The sequence below is a fragment of the Mesoplodon densirostris genome, chromosome 7, assembly GCF_025265405.1.
Source record: "Mesoplodon densirostris isolate mMesDen1 chromosome 7, mMesDen1 primary haplotype, whole genome shotgun sequence".
Taxonomy (NCBI): Eukaryota; Metazoa; Chordata; class Mammalia; order Artiodactyla; family Ziphiidae; genus Mesoplodon; species Mesoplodon densirostris.
This window is the reverse complement of record NC_082667.1, coordinates 69,136,184-69,158,133: the sequence shown is the minus strand read 5'-3', so window position 1 is coordinate 69,158,133 and position 21,950 is coordinate 69,136,184.

Genomic DNA, 21,950 nt, shown 5'->3' with positions numbered 1-21,950 from the left:
AAAATTATGTTACAGTGAAAAACTATAACTCACTCTTGTGATTACTAGATTTTAGCTGTGTTCACTGTCTTTGAGGTTTTGTTATCTACTTATAAACTGGTCTGGATCCTGCATTCTTTTAATTTCCTAAAATATATGGCTACAACTCTCCAAGTTATCATTTCCAATTTTTCTCCCACTCTTCTGACTTGAAATCACTAAGAACTAAAACTGCCCTTTTCCCCAAGCCCTACAAGCTAAAGCTAGATGACTTGATATAAACTTCAGAAAAACCACCACAATAAAACATATATAAACAACCTTCATGCCTGCTGCTGTGTGGACCACTCAGAAAATTCACCAGAACACCCAATGCCATAACCAGAGACATTCAAACTTCAAACCAGGAAATTTGTCAAATTACAAACTGCTATCCTCATTCCACCATCTAAAGATGCTTCTAAGCTTAAATCTAGAAATCTTATTACCTGTTGTCCTCTTGACTCAGAAACTAGATTTCCAACTATTAATATTGTTTTTCTTTTGTTTCCATTAAAAAATATCCCTCACTTGGGCTTCCCTGGTGGCGCAGTGGTTGAGAGTCCGCCTGCCGATGCAGGGGACATGGGTTCGTGCCCCGGTCCGGGAAGATCCCACATGCCGCAGAGCGGCTGGGCCTGTGAGCCATGGCCGCTGAGCCTGCACGTCGGGAGCCTGTGCTCCACAACCGGAGAGGCCACAACAGTGAGAGGCCCGCGTACCGCAACACAAAACAAAACAAAAAATACCCCTCACTAAATGCCTGATTGTTCACATCATATAGAGATCTAACTTAGATGAGCTACTGCTCTCACCTGCACCACTGCCTCCTGAACTAAGACACAACTGTTCAAATAAACTGACCTATTCTCAAGACTAATTCGAGGAGAAACAGAATAACCTGCCAGCTCAGATTCTGCACTATGAATCTTTGGGGTGAAGTTTCAGAGGGGAGCAATAAAAAGTGGCAGAATATACCACCCCAAAATATGCTGCTGTGACATAAGGATTATTTTGAACTAAAGGCACTTGAAAGAATAGCAGATGCCAAAACAACGGCCTTCTAATCTCCCCATTTCTTCCTGAAAACAGGAGATAAAATCTCCCACGTGAAAGATACCCTCCCTATACCAGAAGAAAGAAACATTCTTCAATGGGGAATCAAAGCTGAAAGAATCCTGTATAAACAGAACTGTTAATTCTTATCTTCCTTTAACCTCCCATATAATTTAGTTACTTTCCCACAATTTCCTCTCTTTGTTCAACCTAATGTAAAAGCCTGTAGGTTTTGCCATTTCTTTGCGTCTTCATTTTCTTATCAGAGCCCCCCGTTTCGCATAAAACGTATAAATTTATATACATTTCTCCTGTCTTATGTCAGTTTAATTCTCAGGCCCAGCTGAAAACCCCTAAGGAGGTAGAGGTCAAATTTTGCCTTCCCTACATTCTCAAGTGTCTCCTCCAGACCCTGTTTATTGCTAACAGCATTCTGGTGTTACCTGACTCACAGGTATTGGGAGGAACAGGAACAGTATTTGTAACATTTCTTTAAATACCATCTGCTGTCTTTTTTCCAAGTGTCACTGTGGAAAGAAGTAACCATCTTGCTGGCCAGTTTCTTCCCACAACTGATTTGGTGGTCATTTGCCCTTCTTTTGTGGGTGGCATTGTCATTGTTTGGAGCTCACTTTGGGGGCAGTAGTAACTCAGTAGGACCCTGAGACCTGGAGATTATTCTTTTTTTCTTTTTCTTTCTTTTTTAGGGATTTACTCTCTTTGCACATGAGTCAGAACCGAGCTGCTTCAGATGCCCAGAAGTGGGAATCACTCGTTCATTATCTGTGTTAGAACATCACAGCGTGTCTAAGGTGTAAGCCACAGACTGACTCCCCTATGTCCTGCTCTCTGGGTGGTGCTTTTTGAGAACTGTGCCTAAAGTCTCTGAGATCAGTATCAGCTCACCCTTGAGCTTCTAGAGAAAGGCCTCTTCCCATAAACAGTTAAAACAAAGGACCTGAACTGGGAGAACCTCAGACAGCAAACCACACCTATGTGTAAAAAAAAAAAACTATCAGGGTATACACACATGTATGACTCTTAAGGAAATAAAACTTATATTTAACTCAGTTCCTAATCACTTATTCTGCAGATCAGAGAACAGTGCGCAGATTAGGTTCTCCATAAAAAAGCCATTTAACCACTCTGTTATGATATTTATTAGAGCAGCCAATTGTAGGTTTTTTCTAATAAATTAGTCAGTGGTTGGCTTGAGAAGAATAGAGCAGTGATTAAGAGTCCTGACTCTGGCACTGAACACCTGGGTGTAGAATCGAAGCACTACCACTTACTATGTGTGTGACCCTGGGCAAGTTACTTACCCTCTGTGCCTCAGTTCCCTGGGGCTAAAATGGAAATGACAGTAATAGCACTTACCTCATAGGGGTGCTGTCACACTGAATGAGTTAATATTTTTAAGCTTTTTATCACAGTTTCTGGCACATGGTAAGCCCTATCTAAACTCTTACCTTTACGACTGTTAAATCCTAAGGGGGAAAAAATAGAATGAAAGACTTCTCAGAACCAATAATAATGTCTTCTGTTTTTAAAGGTATACTAATATGCCAAAGGTTTATAGATATTATTTCCGCACCCCACAACAGGTAGCTATTGTCTCCATTTTACAGGGAAGAAGTGGAAGACTGGGAAATTTAATTTCATTGCCTAAGAGCACATAGCTGAGTAGTGGAGCTGGGAATTCTGACCAGGTGTGCCGAATTCCAAAGCCTGTGCCCTTCCACTGTGCAACATTGTCTCCTAAAATTTATCTGATCAGTCATTGTTTTCATGACTCAACTCTAAATGCTCTGCATTTATTTATATCCACACTATTTCAGAACTTGTCTAAGACTCACTTTGCCCATCCCCTCTGTCTTTCACAAGTAGGAAAACTGAGTTCTTAACAAACAAGTGGCTTTCCCAAGACTAATTACTTAATGACTGTTAAGTAGCCATTGAATACCAACTAAGCATTTGCTTAGTAGGGAAAAGGTAGGGAAAGGAATGAAGTTACGTATATTGCTTACCACAGTGCCTTTCACATGCAATCAGCAATAGCTGTTTTTATCATTGTTCATTTATTCATTAATTCATTTAGCAAGCACTTGTTAGGCATTTCTGACAAGTCGAACACCTGGAAATACAAAAATTAACAAGATATGATTCCTTTTGAACGTCATACTAGTCTTTCAGTACAGGAGCCATTAACCACATGTGGCTGTTGAGCACCTGAAATGTGGCCGGTCCGGAGTGGAATATGTTATAAGTATAAAAAACATGCAGAATTTTGAAGACTTAGTACCAAAAAATAAAATACCTCGTTAATAAATGTTACATTTGCTACATGTTGAAATGATATTTGGGATGTATCAGGTTAAATTAAAATATTTAAATTCTTTTAATCTGTTTCTCTTTACGTTTTTTAATGTGGCTACTAGAAAAGTTACATGTGGCTTGTATTATATTTCTATTAGACAGCATTGGTCAAGATAGCAAAAAAGATGAACACAACAGAATGTAAGTCCAATGAGAAGAGTCACTAGAACGTCTGTGGGAGCACAGAGGAGAAACTGCCCAGGAGTCAAGAAAGTCTTCACAGAGGAGGTAATATTTGACTTGAATTCTGAAGGATAAGTAAGAATATTGTCAGGTGAGTATTTTCCAGGCAGAAGATGAGCATGTAGAATGTCACATAAACATGAGAGAATAACCCACACATTTTCAATTTGGGGATGGAAGAATGAGAAAGGAAGAGAGGAGATTTAGATGGCCATAACTTGGGCAATGGTAATGGGAATCCATAAGACAGGGCCACAAAAGATATCTCAGAAATAGAACTGACAGGACCTGGTAATTCATGTCAGGGAAGCAACAAAAAGAGAGGGATCAAGAGAGATGCCCAGTTGTATTTGTACATGGCTATGTAGTGACATCTCCTTCTGTTCATTCACAAAATATTTATTGAAGGCTTACTTATGTGCCAAGTAGTAGGTAGTGGTGCTTAATGGGCTCCTGGGACAATGTCTTAACGTTATGTGATTATAGGGATCAGAAAAGAAAGTATTAAATCCACATTTAATTACTGGCCCACTAACGAAACTTTTATTTCTGTGGAATAATCTTATTTTCAGGGACATTAAATGGTCAAAGGTCTTGTGCTAAGGTGAGAGTGGCAGTTCCTCCTCTAATGAGATAGAGCAGGAATCTGATCTCTGAGGGGAGAGATCAATCGACAGACTGGCAGGTATGAAGTCTGATAATATAAAGTTTAAGAGAGGATGTGAAGAAACAGGAACTCCTTCATAAACTGCTTGCAGATTAGTACGTTGCATTTAGAAAAGCAATTTGGCAGTTTGCAGTAAAACTGAAAATGTACATTTTGTAGAACTTGGCCATTGGATTTCTCTACCACCCCAGGCATGTGTGGGAAGAAAATGTGAGAACTTCTATTGATGTGTTTTTAAAATATGTATATATACAGAAATGAAAAAGAAATTGAGCTTTACTAAAATTTATTATAAGGATTGAAGCTTGTGCCTTTATTCAATCTGTATGTCAGATATCATATGGATGCTGACAACTCCTAAATTTAAACATCCAGGCTTATCCTGTCCCCTGAACTTTGCCTACTAAGAATCTTCACTTGGAAATATGTGAGTACGTTGCAAAGGTGGAGAGACTAGGCAGTTAATTGATCATTCATTGATAAAACAAATGAATCAAGAGATAGTGGTATATGCTTATTCTTTAGGTTTATCAAGATAAATGACAGAATTCCATCTTGAGGTGCTAGAAGCAAATCTTTCTTCAGTACCATTCCCTGGAGGTGCTGTTCTCTTCCCTCTGACAATGAGAGTGGGCCTTCTGCGTTACTGGCACTGGTGCAAGAACAGCATGACAATGGAGTAGGGTGTGGTATGGTTGAGGAGCAGGGAGAATAAGGGCTGACCAAAGGCTGAAACATGAGGCAAGAAATTAGTGTACAAAGAGCCTAAAGAAAGTTCTATGGAAAAGGGGGAGGCATTATGTCAGGGAGTGGGAGAATTAGGGTCTGAAGCTGTATTGGGATGGAGTTTACCCTTTCTCACTCCTTCTCCTTCTCATAAAATCTCAACTTGGGAAGTTCCCAGTCCAGTCAGCCTTTCTTGACCATGAGGGTAGTATAAAAGTTAGGAAGGAGGTGATGCAGAAGGACGTGGTGTTGACTAATACCGTGGCAACAGCAGGTTGGGCTTGTCTTCCCCTTCCTTGCTTGCTTTCCCCTTCACCTCACCTACTGTGAGCACAGTATGGAACGGGGGACCAGAATGAAGAGGAAACTGAGTCAAGGCCCTGGGACCCTGGCAAGGATCAGCTCCCAGAGAGAAGAATGAGGGAGGTTAACTGCTCATCCACAGTGTAAAGGGAAGGAAATTTCCCACTCTTTACGCAATCCTGTGAGAGAAATATACAGAAGTCAGGCATTTCAAGGTCCAGGCTTGTCTGTAGTAATAAGACAAAAATTCTCTCAGTCAAAAATCACCCCATCCATTTCTCAAAGTTAAGTGTGTATTTACTGTAGGAAACATACCCACACAAAATTATATGTAATCAAGTTTGAATAATGAAAAGGAAACAAATATTCGGCAATTTTACTTTTCATTGCGGGTTACACAAGAAGATGCTCTGCATGCCTCTGCTTGATTCACTAACACATTTCTGTTTTTAGTATAAGGTTTGGTGAACTTTGAGTGGAAAGAAAAGCTCTCAGTTACAATAGTTACTAAAAATTATTGACAACCAGGTTAGAGTCATGTGGGCCAGAAGAACTTGATGTTCAAGGCAAAGTTTTAGAATGGATAAAAAAGCGAGAAAGAGGAATGACTTCTCACTTGAAATACAAATGACATGAGTACTTCTCTCTTCATCTCTGAAAAGGAAAGTGGCAATTCAGGTTACATAGGCCTTCAAACATAGAATGATAAGGAAAAGCACAAGTAATGTACACAGAGATTAAAGAAAAATTAGTTATACAGGAGGGAGAGAATCAAGTTCTTTTCTTTCAGCACAGTAAAAACCTGGTAGAGGCTGTATTCTAAAGTCATTGTTTATTGGTGTTGTGCTTTAATTTTTCTAGGATACAGCCACAACATTTACTTAGTAAAAATATCAAGGGAGCTGAGGGAATCTCACTTTTTAAACTGGTATTCATGTTATTCAAGAAAGTAAAAGGGATGCCAAGATATCAGAAATACCTTGTATATAGCTGGTATGGTGTTCCTGGAGGTATCACTGGGAGAGCTGACTATTGGGAGGCCTAGTGGGCTGGAACAACAACGTGGATAGAGGGGTGCTGGGAGTGGGGGTGGGGAGGAATTGGGGAGGGAACCCACCAGACTGTAAGGTCTGAATTTGAGGCTTGCTAGTCCAGAAAATAGACTTTGGACCCTAGAATGAACAGGTTCTCAGTGAGAGATTCATAACAGAATTTTCTGAGTTGGTGCAATTAGCTTGAATGCTGGATGATTGATTTATAATAAGGGGATATGTCTTTCTAGTGACATTATGCTCCTGTGCCCTCTTCACTGCATTCCTTTCCCAGGCCCACAGTTCCTTGTAGGCTGAATCAACATTCTGAAAGTTGTTGGATAAGCAGGGAATTCCAGTCAAAGCATATAGTTAGACCTGAGGCATATTTCAGCCAGCTCAGGCCTGGGGAAGTATTCTTGACCCACAGAAGAACGTTTTTCTTATACTAGGCACTCTGTCAGAATTTGCTTTTCAGAACCACCCTATACTTTTGGAATAATTTTAGATTTACTAAAAAGTTGCAAAGGTAGTATCAAGAGTTCCCTTGTACCCTTCACCCAGCTTCCCCTACTGTTAACATCTTAACACAAACACGGTACAGTTGTCAAAACTAAGAAATTAACATAGTTATAATACCATTAACCTTGCACTTTATTTGTATTTTACCAGTTTTTCCCCTAGTGTCCTTTTTCTATTTGAGGAACCTACCTGGTATCCCATACTGCGTTTAATCATCACCGTTCCTTAATCCCCTCCAATCTTTGACAGTTTCTCAGTCTCTTTGTTCTTTATGACTTTGACAGCTTTGATGAGAGCTGGTCAGATACTTTGAGAATGTCCTTCAGTTTGGGTTTTTCTCATGATTATATGAGAGTTATGAGTTTTGGGGGAAATTACCACAAAGGTGAAGTGCCTTCTCCGCACATCATATATCAGGAGGTATATGATATCAAAATGATTTATTACTGATGATGTTAACCTTATTCATTTGGTTAAGGTAGTACCTGCCAGTTTTCTCCACTGAAAGTTACTATTTTTCTTTCCCATACTTTCTTTGGAAGCAAGTCACTAAATCCAGCCCACACTCAAGGAGATACTTCCTGGAGGAGGAAGTATCTACAAATATTGTTTTGAATTCTTCTGTAAGAAAAATTTGTTCTTTCTTCAGCACTTACCTATCTACTTATTTATTCAATTGTTTATATCAGTATAGGTTCATGGATATTTTATTCTTTGGGTCATAATAGAGTACTGTCATTATTTTGTTGCTCAGATAGTTCCAGCTTTGGCCAAATTTTTCTAGCTTTGAGAGCTATTTCAGGTTACCTCCAGTATCCTTTTATTGGAGAATTATACTTAGAAACCAAGGTTTGGGTCCTGGGTGTGCTCATTGCTACTGAGTTGCCACTGTTTCTCAGCCCACTCAGTGAACAAAGCTAGCAAATGTGTGTGTGTGTGTGTGTGTGTGTGTATGTATGTGTGTACATGTAGATACTATCCCATGTAAACACACATATATATATTTCTGTATCTGTCTGCATGTATCTTAAAATAAACATGAGTTCATACATCCCCAACTCTAATACAGCACTATAGGATTAACTCTAGCCTCTTTCTCTGTAATTAATTTTTTGACTATTATCTAACAGTTGGAAATCTGCCTCCTATTATCTACAACTTATTTAATTCTTCTATCCTAGTATATATATAAAGCAGTTTCAGAAATGCTAACTCATGTCACTAGTTTTGTCTTTAGCCTTAAAGTATCCAGTCAAAACATGGTTTTCCAAAGTTACTTAAGTTAGCTCCTGTTTTCCTCACTTCCTTCAGTCAAGTTTTATTATACATTTGTAATACAATTATGTTCATTAGTCATTGTCTGCATTCCATCCTGGGATCCCTGGGCATCCTGGTTAATATTTGTGAAATTTGCATGCAGAAATTCACTATTTGTGATGCATAATTCTATGGGTTGTGACAAAACATAAGTCATCTGTCTAAAACTACAGTATCATATAGAGTATTTCCATCACCCTATAAATTCCCCTGTGCAGCCCATTTGTAGTCTGAACTGCTTTAAAATACTAGTTTTTCCTATTAATTGATTTATTCACTTTAACTATGTAGCTGTTCTCAGGGCCTAGGAGACATTTTGCTGGCTTCTTATATGTGTTGAGTTGATAGGTTTAGGATTCAAAGAGCAGCATTCTTTCTCATTTCTAAAATTTCAGAAGGCTCCTCACTGCTGCTCACTCCACTGCCAGGAATTAACTAAATAGCTCACCCATAAAATTATAATGACCCAAAAATTGCTTCTGAAAGACTCATTTGGGTCTGAACTATGGGACCATTCCATCCCCCCACTTTGCAGTATCATATCAGAGTAAGATATAGAAAACTTTGTTGGAAAGCAAAGATTTATATTTAATCTATTATTTGCAGTTGGTGAGGACTTTGTATTTGTGTAATGAGTAACTCCCAGGGCAGTTGGTAAGGGTGCTGCTTGTTCAGACATGAGAACCCAGCCTTCAAATGTCAAAAATGGTCCATTCAGTTTAGATGTCTGGCTATAGTGGCTTCTTGACCTTTCTTGGCCAGTCTCATACCCTTCTAGTGTCTTCTGAGAATATGGTGAAAACTATGGACTTATCACCCAGAAAAATGAACACACATCAACTCAAAATGCTATATATAATTAGAATGTTTCATGGACCTCCTCCCCCCACCTGAAGATGGGAGACCCTCTAGAGGTCCATGGATTCCAGATTAAGAATCTTTATCTAAATACTAGTAAGGCAAATTGTTGAATACAAGGGATTTGTTGTTAATTAATGAGTGTATTCTACTATAGAGTTAAATGTACATGTGTACATTGTGATGGTTAATTTTATCTGTCAACTTGATTAGATTATATGCTCAGTTGTTTGGTCAAACAACAGACTAGATGTTCTGTAAGGGTTTTTTTTTTTTTTTTAACATGTGATTAACATTTAAATCAATGCAATTTGAATAATATGATGGGGCCTCATTCAATCAGTTCAAGGCCTTAAGAGCAAAGACTGAGGTTTCCTGAAAAAGGAATTCTCACAACTGCAACATAGAAGACTTACCTGAGTTTGTAGCCTGCTGTCCTACAGAATTCTCAATACTGCAACATCAACCTGAATTGCCAGGCTGCTAGCTAGCCCTACAGATTTCAAACTTGCCAGCCCTCCCAATTGTATGAGACAATTCCTTAAAACACACACACACACACCACCCCACATATATAAAATCTCCTATTGAATCTGTTTCTCTGGAGAACCTTAAATAATACATTCATCAAACTGTAAGAAATACACAGTGAATTCCCATAGAAATGTCCAGTTTTCTTACTATGAAAAATGATGAAACCTCTTAATTAGTGTTTAGCTAGGTATTGCCTCTGTTTTGATCCAGTTTTGATTCCTCTTGTCTTTTCATTGTCCAAGTCCTGTAGATGATCTTTGCTTTGTCTCATGCTGTTCTTATTGTACGTCAGCCTGTACTTGGATGCTCTAATGCTGCTGTAACAAATTATCCCAAACTTAGTGGCCTAAAACAACTTAAATTTATTATCTTACGGTTCTGGAGATCAAGTCTCAAATGGGTGTCAGCAGGGCTACATTCCTTCTGGAGGCTCCAACAGAGAATCCATTTCCTTTCCTTTTCTAGTTTGGGGAGGCCATCTGCATTCCTTGGCTATGGCATCACTTCAACTCTGCTTCTGTTGTCACATTTCTTATTCTGACTCTGACCCTCCTGCCTCCCTTTTGTAAGAACTTTTGTGATTACACTGGGCCTCAGAGGATAATCAAAAAATATTTGATTTTTTGATTATTTCATGACAATTTTTTTATTATTTCATGACAATTTATTCATATCTTAACCCCTTTTGCATGTAACATTTACAGATTCCAGGGATTAGGATATGGGTATCTTTGAGGACTTGTTATTCTATCTACCACAGATGTCCTTTTTTCTAATTTATTCTCTGTTTTACTTGACCTTTACTTTTGTTCATAAAGTTATTTACAAAGTTCACATTAAGGACTGTTTTGATTAGTTTATTTTCATAGGTTTATTCTTCTTATACTCTGCAGAAGTATTTTTCGCTTGTTAAACCCCAATTACTTTTCTCTTTTTCTGACTGCATGATTTTGAAGCATTTCTCTCTATATATCTAGGACCTCTACATTCTCTCTGAGTTCTATTTTGTCCTTTGTATGGCAAAGGAAGGACAATTTAACAACCCTTTTGGTGAGAAAAATAAATTATTCATTAGTATTCTAGCTGCAAATGGGTTTCCTTCCACTAAACAATGGTGTATAGGTAGGTAGTGCATATACTCCACTACTATTCTCCTCCTATATCCTTGCCAATATTGGTTTTGGTTTGATTTTGGTTTGAAGTTGTAACAACCAACACTGTTCACAGATATTGCCAAATGTCCCCTGGAGGTCAAAATCACCCTCAGTTGAGAATCACTGTCTTAGACCAATCATGACAATCCAGTTCTCCTTTTTCAGTGACTTATTTATGGAAGGGCATATGATCAAATTCTGGAAAAAAGAAAGGAGAAGTCCATTTAGGGGTTGGGGTGGAAGGGAGAGAGGTTCTTAGGAAAAGTTTCTTTTCTGAAAAAAAGAGAGATAAAAAAATGATAAAGCCCTTTTAACCCATCCCCTTCCTTGCTGCCTGGGATGCTGGTGTGTATAAACTTGAATCTTGGAGCTGTGGCAGCCATCCTGTGATTTTGAGGTATGGCAGAACAGAAAAATGGGAAGAGATTATATCCTCAAGGACATAGTTAAACTGCAGAAATAACCTTGGAGCTGACTACCTCTAGATACTAGACATGTAAGATAACAGAAAGTATTTATTGTTTAAAACATTGTTAGTTAGAGCTTCTGTTATTTGCAGGCAAAAGCGTCCTAACTGATAGGATTAAAACATGACAGAAATAAGGATATGCATTAAACATTCTCTGCCCCTGCAAAATACCCAAATGGTGAAAGTTTAGATGAGTGTGGGATGTTAAAGAAGAAATATCTGGAACTATTTAAATACTTTGTGGAATAAAAATGTTCATAAGTACACCTAAGGAAAATTTAATAAGAATTTCCATTCAATAAAGAAGAGCTCAAATACCAGATAAAATGAGGCCAGGAGATGGAAAGGGAAATTGCAGAGTTGCAAAACCAATTCAAGGACCAAAATAACACTAACTTTCCCTAACAAATTATATGAAATAGGAAGAAATAGAATGGACACAACTGAAAAAAGATTTCTAACACAAAAGAAAGCCTGGTTAATCACTTAGAAGAGAAGAAAACAAAGGTGAAAGCAATTAGAAGTTAGTCATTGCAGAGGACAAACATTATCCAACATAAGACTAATTATTATCCCTAAAAGAGTGAGCTTAAAAAATGCAGAGTGGATATATGTATATGTATAACTGATTCACTTTGCTGTATAGCAGAAAGTAACACAACATTGTAAATAAATGATACTCCAATAAAAAATTTTTTTAAAAAGGTCTAAATAGAGGTGACAAAAAAATGCAGCAAGAAAGAGTATTAAAAGAAACTGAAACTGTAAATTAAAGGGCTGATTTTGATCATTCCAGAATGATCTACCTGAGATGAAACATGTCAAATTAAGTTGAATTTCAAGGATTAAAGAATGTTCTTCAAGCGTCAACCCAGAAAAAGAAGGTCATCTATAAGAGGGGGCAAAGGGATTATCCTTTGACTCTTCCACAACAGTATTCATGCCAGAAAATAATAGAACAATCTCTAATAAGTTAAAATGTAAGACAAGAATACTACACATGTAAGGAAGCATATTAACATCCCTAAGCAGAAAGGAACTCAGGAATCACATTGCCCAGGAGTCCTAGCACAAAACTACTTTTAAAAAAAATCCATATATCCATGAGATTTAAGTATACAGAAGGTAATGTAAGAGGATTGGTGGTAAACAATGAATACATTTAAATATGGAGTTAAATAACTGCAATATAGAGCATGGTCTGAAATGGTGTTCACCGAATATTTCTGATGATTATTTCTGGAGGATAGTATTTTTATTTCTTTTTACTTTCTTATTAATATGTTGCTGTGCTGCTTGAATGCTTTTCAAAGAGTATGCTTTATTTGCCTTTTCACTAACACAGTAGTCATTGGTTTAAAAATAAATTTGTGATATAGATTAAGTAAATTATCTCTAGGAATTTTAGGAGGGGGTAAACTTAATCTGGGACAAAACTTGTTGGCTTGATTTTTGTCTTTTAAATATTTAGTACCTTGTTTGTAATAGTCTATCTTGGTATGTAATATTTTGTATTCTAAGGGTAGAATTATGCAGCACAAAACAGTCTTTCATTTTCTTGGCTTTAGTTGCATTACTAAAGTCCTTTCCAAACTTCAAAAAAATGGAAGAGGAGGGAAAACTTCCTGACTAATTCTGTGAGGCCAATGTTACCCTAATGCCAAAACCAGACAAAGGTGTCACAAGGAAAACGACAAAACCAAACTACAGATCAACATCCCTGTGAATATAGTCACAAAAATCCTCAGCAAAATAATAGCTGCATATTTGTTCATTTGCAGGCCACGTCTAGCAACATATAAAAAAGGATTATATACCATGACCAATTGGGACTTATCCCAAGAATGCAATGTTGGTTTAACATACCAAAATCAAGCAATGTAATACACCACATTAATAAAGTTAAAAAATCATATAATCGCAATATTTCTGATAAAAACATTCAACAAACTAAGAATAGAAGGCAACTTCCTCAATCTGATAAAGGGCATCTATGAAAAAACCACAGCTAACATCATACTTAATGGTGAAAGTTTTAAAGCTTCCCCCTAAGATCCGGAACAAGACAAGGATGTTTGCTCTTGCCGCTTCTATTCAACATTGTGCTGGAGAGTCTAGTCAGTGCAATTAGGCAAAAAGAAAAAAAAAAAAGAAAAGAAGAGAAAAAAAGAAAAGCCCCATTCAGACTGGAAAGGAAGAAGTAAAACTACTTCTACTTGTAGATGACATAATATTGTACATAGGAAATCCCGACTCCATTAAGACCATTAAAACTAAGAAATAAATTTACTCACTGAAGTTGCAAAATAGAAGCTTAATATACAAATATCATTTGTACCTAGGTACACCAGCAAACAGCAGTAAGAAAATAAGATTGAGAAAACAATTCCATTTTCAATAGCATCAAACAAATAAAATATTTAGAAATAATTTTTTTTAATTATTAAAAATTTTGAAAAAAATTAAAGAGGACCTAAATAAATGTGAAGACATGGTCACAGATTGGAAAAATTAATATTGTTAAGATGGCAATATACCCCAAGTTGATCTACAGATCCAGTGCAATCACTATCAAAATACCAACAGCTTTTCTTTTTTTTTTTTGCGGTATGTGGGCCTCTCACTGTTGTGGCCTCTCCCGTTGTGGAGCACAGGCTCCGGACGCGCAGGCTCAATGGCCATGGCTCACGGGCCCAGCCGCTCCATGGCATGTGGGATCTTCTCGGACTGGGGCACGAACCCTTGTGCCCTGCATCGGCAGGCGGACTCTCAACCACTGTGCCACCAGGGAAGCCCCCAGCTTTTCTTTTGATCCTAAAATTCACATAGAATAGCAAGGGATTTGGAATAGTGAAAGTAATCTTGAAAAAGATCAAAGTTGGAGGACACACAATTCTTAATTTCAAAACTTATTACAAAACTACAATCATCAAGGCATTGTGGTACTGGCATAAAGATAGCAATATAGATTAATGGAATCAAGTTGACAGTCCAGAAATAAACCCTTATGTTTACAGTCATTTGATTTCAACAAGGATACCAAAACAACTCAATGGAGAAAAGAATAATCTTTTCAATAAATGACACGGGGACAGCAAGATATCCATATGCAAAAGAGTGAATTTGTACCCCCTACCTCACACCATATAAAAAAATTAACTCAAAATGAATCAAAGAACTAAATGTAAAAATTTAAACTATAAAACTCTTAGAAGAAAGCATGAGTATAAGGTTTTGTAACCTTGGATTAACCATTGATTTCTTAAATATGCCACCAAATATGGGAATGCAAATTGATACAGCCACTATGGAGAACAGTATGGAGGTTCCTTAAAAAACTAAAAATAGAACTACCATATGACCCAGCAATCCCACAACTGGGCATATACCCTGAGAAAACCATAATTGAAAAAGAGTCATGTACCACAATGTTCATTGCAGCTCTATTTACAATAGCCAGGACATGGAAGTAACCTAAGTGTCCATTGACAGATGAATGGATGAAGAAGATGTGGCACATATATACAATGGAATATTACTCAGCCATAGAAAGGAACGAAACTGAGTTATTTGTAGTGAGGTGGATGGACGTAGAGTCTGTCATATAGAGTGAAGTAAGTCAGAAAGAGAAAAACAAATACCGTATGCTAACACATATATATGGAATCTAAGAAAAAAAAAAGGTCATGAAGAACCTAGGAGTAAGATGGGAATAAAGACAGAGACCTACTAGAGAATGGACTTGAGGATATGGGGAGGGGGAAGGGTAAGCTGTGACAAAGTGAGAGAGTGACATGGACATATATACACTACCAAATGTAAAATAGATAGCTAGTGGGGGGCGGCTGCATAGCACAGGGAGATCAGCTCGGTGCTTTGTGACCACCTAGAGGGGTGGGATAGGGAGGGTGGGAGGGAGGGAGACGCAACAGGGAAGAGATATGGTAACATATGTATATGTATAACTGATTCACTTTGTTATAAAGCAGAAACACACCATTGTAAAGCAATTATACTCCAAAAAAGATGTAAAAAAAAAAGAAGAAGATGTGGCACATATATACAATGGAATATTACTCAGCCATAAAAAGAAACGAAATTGAGTTATTTGCAGTGAGGTGGATGGACCTAGAGACTGTCAGTGAAGTAAGTCAGAAAGAGGAAAACAGATACTGTATGCTAACACACATATATGGAATCTAAAAAAAAAAAATGTTTCTGAAGAACCTAGGGGCAGGACAGGAATAAAGACGCAGAGGTAGAGAATGGACTTGAGGACACAGGGAGGGGGAAGGGTAAACTGGGACGAAGTGAGAGAGTGGCATGGACATATATACACTACCAAACGTAAAATAGATGTCTAGTGGGAAGCAGCCACATAGCACAGGGAGATCAACTCAGTGCTTTGTGTCCACCTAGAGGGGTGGGATAGGGAGGGTCGGAGGGAGACGCAAGAGGAAGGAGATAGGGGGATATATGTTTATGTATAGCTGATTCACTTTGTTATACAGCAGAAGCTGGCACACCATTGTAAAGCAATTATACTCCAAAAAAGATGTTAAAAAAAATGCCACCAAATAAAAATTAGATTGGACTTCATCAAAATTAAAAATGTTTGTGCTTCAATGTCAAAAAAGTGAAATAACTAACCACAGAATGGGAGAAAATATTTGCAAATTGTGTATCAGATAAGAAACTAGTATCCAGAATACATAAAGGGCACTTTCAACTAAACGGTAAAAAGACAATCCAGCTAAAATATGGGCAAAGGATTTGAATAGATATTTCTCCAGGGAAGTTACATAAATAGCCAATAAGCGCATGAAAAGATGTTTGGCATCATCAGCCATTAGGGAAATGCAAATGGAAACCATGATGAGATACCATTTCACACCCCCTAGAATGGTTAAAATAAAAATGAGGGCCAAGTGTTGTTGAGGATCTGGGATAGAACCTTATAGCTTGCAGATGGTGTTTGTCAGTTTCTCAAAATGTTATACATAGAATTAACACATGACCCAGTAATTACACTCCTAAGTGTATACCCAATAGAATTGAAAACACACATGGACACAAAAAATTGTACATGATGTTCATAACTGCATTATTTACAATAGCTATAAAGTAGAAACAACCCAAATATCTATCATTATGAGTGGATAAATAAATTGTGATGTATCCATACAATGGCATGTTGTTTAGCCATAAAAAGAAATAAAGTACTAATACATGTTACAACATGGATGAGTCTTGAAACATTATGCTAAATGAAAGAAACCAGACACACAATGCCACATATTATATGATTCTGTTTATATGAAATATCCAGAATAGGCAAATTCATAGAGACAGAAAATAGACTAGTAGGGACTTCCCTGGTGGCGCAGTGGTTAAGAATCCACCTGCCAATGCAGGGAACACAGGTTCGATCCCTGGTCTGGGAAGATCCCACATGCCGTGGAGCAACTAAGCCCGTGTGCCACAGCTACTGAGCCTGCGCTCTAGAGCCCGTGAGACACAACTACTGAGCCTGCGTGCCACAACTTCTGAAGCCCACGCACCTAGAGCCTGTGCTCTGCAACAAAGACAAGCCACCGCAATGAGAATCCTGCGCACTGCAACAAAGAATAGCCTCTGCTATCAGCAACTAGAGAAAGACCACGCACAGCAACGAAGACCCAACGCTGCCAAAAATAAATAAATAAATACATTAATACATTTATTAAAAGAAAAGAAAATAGACTAGTAGTTGTCAGGGGTTGAGGGGAGGTGAAAATGGGGAGTAACTGATGAAAATGTTCTGGTATTATTATATAGTAGTGATAGTTGCACAAGTTTGTGAATATACAGCAACCACTGAGTCACATTCCTTAAAAGGGTGAATTTTATGGCATGTGAATTATAGCTCAATTAAAAAAAAAGAATGAGAGAGTGTAAGGGCCCATGTATTGCCCGTTTGGGCTGATCTCTGAGCCGAACCATGCTAAACATTAACTGAGAAAGGAAATACTATTATGTTATGACCCCTTTCCCTTCCCACATGGAAAATGTCCCAAGAAAAAGCTGACAAGTCAAGAGAATCCAGCAGAGCCAAACAGTCTCTGAAGAAGCAAGTTGGGATCTTTTTCTGAGAGATTTTTAAAAATTTCTGTAGGAGACAGACCAAAAACAAGCAGAAGAGCACCCTTTTCCTCACAATCTGCCTCAGCTGTCTCTATTGCAAGGGACTGAGAATCATTCAAGTAACAATTATGGGATAGCTTGGGGTAATGGTACTCACAGGAATCAAAAGACAGGAATCAGAATCATGTGGGAAGGCCTATGGCAACACAGGAAAGGACAGAAAGCCATGTTGCTGGGCAGTGGACAGTTCTTGGTTCGGCTTCCCTATATTCATCTTTTCCTGTTCTTAGCCCCCCAATTTCCTTTTCCCCTATTGCCTCTTCCACTTTGATTAATTTGGAGCTATTATTTGAGATTTGGCTTGTAAACCAAGCTAGGAGGGCAGGCCCATGACCCAAGCTAGGGCATTGTATATTCCCTCCATGGAATTTGAATCTCTAGCACAGGGACAAAGAGACTGAAGCTATCAATGATCAAATTTCCCTTCTGTCTGTATAGCAGCATCTTGACCAGACCATTCCTGCCACCGAGACAGCTATTGTCTCTAGGGCTGTCTTGCTTCACACCAGTCCTCAAGTCTGACTCTCCCACCTCCTGTCAATTTGATTATACCCCTAATGCCCTTTTAAAAAAAATAATGTATCTATTTATTTGGCTGCACTGGGTCTTAGTTGCAGCCCGCGGGATCTTTTAGTTGCGGCATGCATGTGGGATCTAGTTCCCCGACCAGGGATAGAATTCAGGCCCATGCATTAGGAGAGCAGAGTCTTAACGACTGGACCACCAGGGAAGTCCCCCCCGCCCAATGCCTTTTGAATAAATTCCCTTCTGCTTAAGTTAGTCAGAGCCATTTTCTGCAGCTAGCCACAGAGAGCTTCACTCATGAATGGCTGGAACCATGGTAGAGCTGGGTCCCATCGGACTGGGTGGTCATGCACAATCTAAAACAGCTCTTGGGTCCTCAGCAGTAAAAACTGAAGTACTATCTCTCTAGTGCACCATGATCAGCTATTCTTTGTCCGCTATTCTCTGCATCTGTTTCTTTCCCTACTACAAATTCATCCTCACCCTTTATCTTTTCTCCAGCTCACAGTTCTGTATGCTCAAACTTTCAATTAGTCTCTTCCACACATTTATGACCCCTGCAGGGGAGGGAAAACCATTCCTCTACCCTCTTAGGTTCTGTGGCCAGACCTGAGAATTAAACTGACATAAGAGAGATTAACAGGAGAATTATATACAAATTTTATTGAATATTGTTATGTGCACTTGGAGCCTTTATAGGAAAACTGAAGACCCGAAGAAGCAATTAGGACCAAGAGCTTATATACCCTTTTTTTCTTTTTTTAATCAAAAAGACAATAAATCTGTGGAGAAAAGACAAGACAGAGGAAAAGAGTTTAACCTTCTAGGAGTGGTAAATTGTGAGGAAGTGACTAGGAAATATTAGGGGAAAGTAATGAAAGATAAGGGTTGTTTTTAGTAGGTTGGTTTGTACAGATGAATTTTGGCATTGACTCCCAGTCTCTGGTGATAAGAATGTTCTTCTCTTCCTGATACGTGGAGGACACTTTTCTTATGGGAAATTTTATGATCTGCTTTTAGGTAGAAAGGAGAAGTTCAGAGAGCCCTTCCTGCACCTGCTGTTTCTCAAATGCCTTCCACTCAAAATAATCAATGTGTCAAAGCTGCGTATTTCGATTCACGTTTGGCATGTTCTGCTCCCCTCAGGGATCAGGCTTCTGAGCCTCTGCTTTCATCCTTAACTTACTGAAACTTTCAGGATTCAGCAATTAAACTTCTGTGAGTGAGACTCTGCCACAGTTCATTCCCCAATAATCAGAGTGCCACACAGGGCCAGGACTAGGGTGAAGCAAGCAAGGCCCCCAGAGAACAGAATTTCAGAAGACATGCACTCTGTGATGCCAACCACGCACTTGTACAACCCCAAGAGGGAACGCCTCCTGACATGTTGCCCCCTGGCGGTCTTGCTGGCCTCACCCTAGTGCTGGCCCTGGACTGCCTCAGCACAGTGTTTGGAGGGCCAGCCTAATGCTTGCTAGAGTGCCCTTGAGTCAATTTCCCCTACCTAAAGTATATTCCTCAAATCCCCAAGGTTCTGGGAGGGGGCCTTTGCTTTTATCTTTCCCACAGAGTCCTCATATTATGCTCCAGAATTCACCTTGTCCCAGGGTGATTGAAGGTGGAAGCACACATTCTCTTCACCCCCCCATTCTCAGAGCGATCCTCCCTTACCTTAGGCTCTCATCATAAGATTCCTCTGAAAATAATGAGCCGTCCATTTTCCAAAATGTGAACAACTCAATCTTTTATAATATCACATGTAGGCTTACAACCAAGCAGTAAACCTCGTTTTGGATATTTGTGGCTTGTCTTCAGTTCTAATTTCCTACTTCTAGTTACTTGGACAAAATCACGTCCCTTCCTTCAAAACAGCGATTTTTAGGTGTAGGCTATTCTATTTCCAGATTAAGAAAAAATGTTTTAATATCATTTTCAGGGATGTGGTTCTGCTAAAAAAAAAAAATTACCCCTTTAAATAGGACTCTCAATTTTTCAACATAAACCATCTATATTTGTATATTTTTACAGAATTCCCCAAGGAAAGTTGATAGATACTTGACTCATATTCATGTAACTAAAAAGTCATGGAAAAATAATACTTTCCAGAGTATGGGGAGGGTCTGCTCCTAAAAGTAATCTGTTTTTCCATCCTGCGTGGCAGAAGGTGCTTGCAGCATATAAAATGAAAATGTTCTTGCGTCTACACTTTTTGTAAGGTTCAGTCTTTAGTAAGCAAACTCCTTCCTCAGTTAAGGCAAAGAATTTCACGTCATTCCACCGTACAGGATGTGGGCCAGCCTATGTATTGGTGGTTCTTCAGTCAGGTGCCTATGTATCGGTGGTTCTTCAGTTAGGTGCCTACCTGGCCTCAATCAGCTGTGGCCATGTGGTATGGGGTGAGGTAGTCACATAATATAAAACAGGGTTACTTGGTCAGCATGGGCCATACATGGTCTGGGGTAGAAGCAACGTATTTACGTCATTAACACAGGCCAAAAGTGATTCTAATTTGAGAATCCCTAGGAAATGCATCTTTGAAAACAAAAGGTATCTAGTGATAAATTCCCCATAAAGGAGAAGGAGCAGGGACTATCTGTGATTGGGATTTGATCTCCTCTACTCCCAGCCCAACTTGGTGTACGTGGGGCTGATCCATATAAATAGGCAAAGTTTCAGAGAACAGGTTGAGAGAATGGAACATTTTGTTTACGACAAAGACTTCCAAAGGGCACAGTGTATTGGGAAAGTTGCAGAGGAATATGATACTGTGTCAGACACTAGCTAGGGGATGCTCAGAGCCATATAATTTAGTATGTCCCATCTTTCAAAAAATGCTTCTTGGGCTTCCCTGGTGGCGCAGTGGTTGGGAGTTCGCCTGCCGATGCAGGGGACACGGGTTCGTGCCCCGGTCTGGGAAGATCCCACATGCCGCGGAGCGGTTGGGCCCGTGAGCCATGGCCGCTGGGCCTGCGCCTCCGGAGCCTGTGCTCCGCAACGGGAGAGGCCACAGCGGTGAGAGGCCCGCGTACCGCAAAAAAAAAAAAAAAAAAAAAAAAAATGCTTCTTGACCACACTTCCCCTTGCAAAAGCTTCTTTATTTCTCAATTCCACCTTATTGCAAAACTCCTCAAGAGAGTTGTCTATTATCTCTATTTTATTTCCTATCCTCATATTCCCTCTTATATTCACTCCATTCAAGCTTTATAACTTTGGCAGAGTAATCAATCTTCATGTTTCCAGGTCAAATGATTATTTTTCAGCTTCATCTTGTTAACCGCCAGCAGTGTTTGACACAGTTGATCATTTCCTCTTTCTTGAAATATTTCTTCACTTGGCTTTAAGGGCATCATATGTCTTTCATTTTCCTTCTACCTCCTAGACCATTCGTTCAGAGCCTCCATTGTTGATTTCTCCTCCTCAGCATTTACTGGAGTCTACCAAGGCTTAATGCCCAGCTCTCTTCTTTATCCACCTTCCCTCCCTAGATTATCTCATCCAGTATCATTACTTTAAGTGGCATCTATATGCTGATGACTCCCCCAAATTCTTACCTCTAGTCCTGACCTTTACCCCACTCCCAAGTCAATAACTTTTACAACTACTTCTTGGTGTCTCCACTTGGAGAGTGTAAAAGTTTACATGTCCAACACTGTCTTTCTTCCCCCAAACCTGCTCTTCGTATAGTTTTTCTTATTTTAATAAGTGGCAACTCCATTCTATCCATTGCTCAGACAAAAAATGATCCTGGATTCCTCTAACACCTCACGTCCACTCCCTCTGGAAATCCTACTTCTTCTACCTTTAAAATATAACTTGAATCTAGCCATTTATCACCACCACTTATGCTACCCTGTTTCAAGCCACCATAGCTCTCATCTGGATTAATAGCCTCCTCACTTATCTTCCTGTGTTTCTATCCCCACCTTCCCACATAGTCTATTGTTAAGACAGCAGCCATAATGATCCTTTTAATACATAATTCAGATCATGTTACTCTTGCACAACCCTTCCACCCCACCCCAACCCCT